Source organism: Aythya fuligula, chromosome 1 (genome assembly GCF_009819795.1).
Source record: "Aythya fuligula isolate bAytFul2 chromosome 1, bAytFul2.pri, whole genome shotgun sequence".
NCBI classification, from domain to species: domain Eukaryota; kingdom Metazoa; phylum Chordata; class Aves; order Anseriformes; family Anatidae; genus Aythya; species Aythya fuligula.
Genome location: NC_045559.1, coordinates 204674078 through 204678677, shown reverse-complemented (window position 1 = coordinate 204678677; position 4600 = coordinate 204674078).

Sequence of the window (4600 nt, the reverse complement as noted above, 5' to 3'; positions counted from 1 at the left end):
CCCATGAAAGTTTTTACCCAGTTTCCTTAGAACATCTTTTTTTTTTTTTTTTTTTTTTTTTTTTTCCAAGCCTTTCATCTATTTTCATATTATTTCCAAGTTATACTAATCCGCACACTTGGACTTTACTTTGTTTCACAATATGAGAAAGAGATCTTGAAATCCTTGTGGATACTTCTCTGAAAATGCCTAGCACTAGAGTTCAAAATGAATAAATAAATAAATAAATGAAATAATTACAAAGGCAAATAAGGTTCTATGAATTATCAGGAAAGGAACAAAGAACGAAAAAGAACACATCTATGTACCACTGACTAAATTCATGATGTCTGAGTTAACTTTCAAACAGTGCAGTTCTCATCTGAGGAGGACAGAAAGAAAATGAGATGTACAAACCTCCTCCATGAGGGGGAGAACACAGAAGGAGTCCTCAACCTGGGGAAGAAATGATAGATGGGATGGCAGCAGCAGGCTGTGAAGCTCTCAATGGAGAAGAGAAAGTGATGAGGGACACGTTTCTTAGAGCTCAGGAAATTGAAAGCATCCACAGAAATCTTTGGGCAGTTTTGGGACAAGCCTAAAGAAGCTTTGCTTTGTTTTCTTTTTTTTTCTTTTTTCAGAGCACACTGTCACCAAAAGCTGGAGAGCCCAAAAGCATGCAGATTCAAACAGAACAAGAAAATCTCATTGATTACAAATACACCAGGATTCCTAAATATAACACCTGAAATCCCTTGTGCTGCTGGGAGAGAAAACTGCAGCAGTGTTCCAGAGGCACCCAGAGTTGGCAATACATGGAGACAAGACATGCTGAAGGACCACCAGGCTCACCAAGCTCTTGTTTAGCTCCAGCATCCTCAGAAGCACCCAAGCACACACACCAGCTCCTTCCAGATCCCATCACCACGTGGCTGCTTGGGCAGGAATATGTGATCAAAGAAATATCCATGCTTTGGTAGGTTTTATGAAAAGTAGCTTAATCCCATTCACAGGAGCAGCAGATGAAGTCAAATAGAGATGATTTAGCATCACAACTATCCCACAGGATGGGGGTACTGAAGGTGCCATCCCAGTAGAACTGTACGAGATTCAATTCTCAGTTTCTAGTCATTTGTGCAAGAGTGATCAGCCTCTTTTTATATACTTAATCTCAAATTGGTAGCCTGAGATCCTACCCTGATATTGAGCAATGGAAGAGAAGTAGGAAAAATTTGAAATGCCCACAGCAGAGCAAAGGGGAAAGAAGGTGTCTAGGAAACCTGTGGGCTTCCTGATCTTCCATATCTCACAGGCTTTCACCTTTCAATTAGTTGCCCTTGTATTTAAGTTTATAATGTGTTTTATTCTCTGAAGACCTTCCAGAAAGGTTTGGGAATGCCAGGAGAATGGGGACTGGCCCAAGTGGTTCATCCTATAGCTGGATAGTGGTTGAGCCACCTGCCAGGAGCCAATGGAAAGCAGTGGAAAGCCCTGAATCAGGCTGGAGAAGGTGTCCTTTCCGGGTTATCATGACGGAGAGCATTTTTTGACTCACCTTTGGCAAGGGAGAACCGACAGCACGTCCTGGCATCATCCACATCACGTGCCAGGGCAGCACCGACCTCTGCGCTGCACAGATGCTCCGAGCGCGACGTGAAATCCCTCCCGTCTCGGTCTTTAGCCAGAGGATGTGGACATCCCAGCTCTGATACAACAGGGCTGCAAGTGTTTTTTTACAGGGGAGATGGTGCCAGCTGGCCTGGCAGGTTAAAAAGGGGCAAAAGGGGATGTAAAGGCTGCCGGAGATGGCCACCAAAAGAGGAGGTGATGCTGTGGGGAGCACTGAGCCACGTGGCTAATGCGGAGAGGGCTCTTGCTCTGTCCATGTAAATATTGTTTAAACCTGACATCAGCTATTTATTTCTATTTCTTAAGTAAGAATTTAGCAATTCTGCTTGCTTGCTTTAAAATAATCAGTATTTTCAACTTTCTTGGCTTCTTTCTAGGCTGATTTCTTCGTTCTCCTTCTCCCCATGTTTCTATACTCAGCCCCCTGCTTGGGTCAGCCCTGAGGTGGTCTGACAGCTGGAATCAGTGATTTATGGAGATCCCTTCCAACTTCAGTTCTCTATTCTATTCTACTAACAGAAGTGCTTTAGATGCCCTGGTATTGTGGGATGAGATGAAAAGCCATTTAGAGGCTGCAGGGAGAAACGTGAGGGTGTGCAGGTCACATCTAGCCCTTCAGCTTGCAGATGCCAGTTTTCAGCCCAGGATTACCACCCTTCACTGACTTTCCTGGCCTGATCATGCAACCCTGGGGTGCACGGGGCTCATTTCCAGAAGCAGTCTGTGGGACTTTATCATCCCCAGATGATGAAGGGATGTGGGACTGAGTCACAGAGTCACCCCACTGGGACCCGTGGGGTTGTGAAAGCAGACTGGTACCTTTTCCCTGCAGGCTGTTTTAATTCTGACTTGTTCTACATTTGGCCGTGATACATCCCCAGCATTTAACACCATGGGGGCCTGAGGCTCCTCTGGTGAGAATTCAGTCCTGGAGTCCATTGGGGTCCATGCAACCTCCACAAAGAGCCCCAAAAGTTCAGCACTGTCAAAAACACTGCAGAAATTATGTGTGTTTTTGTTTGTTTGTTTGTTTGTTTGTTTTTGTTTTTGTTTTTATTTTTTCATAGCATATAACCTGCAAGATGTTCTAGCACTGTGGGGAATCTCAGGTTATTGCTCAGGTTGGCAGGAGCTACCAAAAGGCAACGTCCTGTGGGATGTCCCCAAACCCCTTCTGCCATACAACTTGCAGGGTGCTCAGTGGACTTCCCAAGGGACGAAGATGAATTTCTATTTCAATATCCTTCTTCATTCATCAGAGCGAGGCATTTTCAACCACACAACACTCTTCTTTGGGGGGAAAAAGTCCAATCCTGTCCTGAAACCAATTTTCTCTGTGCAGGGAGAACATGGGTGATGCTCCCCAAATAGCTCAGGAAAGCTTGCTATGGCTGGCAAGGTGCTTTGAGGATGGAAAGAAACAGGGAAATCCTATGGGACAACTCTTGGCACCATCCTCACAAATTCAGGCTGTGTTGTAGGGTCAATTTCTCTCTCTCTCTCTCTCTTTTTTTTTTTTTTTTTTTTCATCCATTTTTCCTCATCGACTTGGGACTGACAGATCCTGTGCAGGAACGATGGCCGGGGGCAGTCTGGTTGCAAACACAAAGGTGCGAGGAGTTCACAGCGAAGTCTGTAGGAAAACACAGCCTTCATCACTGGGGAGAGCTGAAAATTCTCCTTTTTTTGAGAAATAAGAGTCCAGCACCACGCTTCCTAAGCAAACATGGAGTTGACCCACTTTGGGAAACTCTATCTTTTTCCCCAAAATATTTAACCAGTTTGCCATGCCTTCTCCCTTCACGCCCTTCTTAATGAAATAAACAAGCATAACTGAGAAAAAACACTAAAACCACCTATTTTTTTGAGCCAAGCCTTGTCTGGAAAAAGCCTTCCAGCTGCACTAGAAGCAGAGCTGGTTAACTGTCTATTACTAATCCTCCAGCACTCTTTCAGCACGGGGACCAAAGTTCTTTAGCCGTACAGTTAATTTTTAGGTGCTCTAATTTTAGACTGTAGCTAGGCAGCTCTACCCTGACTTGCTGCCAACAGCCAAAATCTGGCTTTGCTCAGCCACTTGCATAAATCTTCCTATCTGTCTCAGGGGGATAAGTGAGGGTGCGGCTATTTTTTTATTATTATTTTTATATATTTTTTGTGATTTTTTTTTTTTTTTTTTATAATGCCCTCCAGCAGAAAGCTCGCTGTGAAGTATCTCTCGGAGCTTCGGCCTGAACTTTGCTTCTGCTTGTGAAAAAAGAGGTGTACGTGCAGCTTCAAAGCAGAAGCAATGGTTGAGTTTCCAAACCCCCGTAACGTTAAGTAACTTTTAACTTTGTGAACAAAAAAAAAAAAAAAGAAAAAAAAAAAAACCACCACGGGTGCTCCGAAAAGAGCTGATCCCGCTTTGTGCTCGGGTTATGCCATTAACCCAAGAGTTGCGCAGGACGTGCTCTTTGTCCTCCAAGCACCAGAAATAGTGGCTGTGGCCGTATTCCCGTGGGATGTGGGGCTGTAGGGTGGGTGTCGCTGCCCCTGCAAGGTGCTCAGCCATCCGAGCCAGTGTCCTCCAGGTGGGCACGCTTGGGATGCTCTGAGATCTTCCCCTTCCTTTCTCTGCCCCAAAGGGCTGCCCTACAATCCCGCTGGCTTTTCAGCGTGGTGTGGATGGATGCAAGCTTTGCCAGTGCTTGTTCTTTTTCTCTGCCTTGGGATGAAAACGTCCCAGAGATATGTTGATGCGTGCCTGAGGCGCAGAAATCACTCCGGGGAAGAGGCTCTGCAGCACCACCGAGCAAACATCCCCTTCCTAAGCAAATTCCCCAAAGGACAAAGCTGATAAATACCTGCTAGATAATACCAGTGGGGTGTGTGTGACATGAAGGGCTGGGGGCAGGGTGGAAAGCACAGCTCCAGGCGAAAATGAAGCCTCGGGGTGGGGGCTTGGCCACTTGGGTGGATTCCACTCCAAAGGTCAATCAGTGCAATGCCA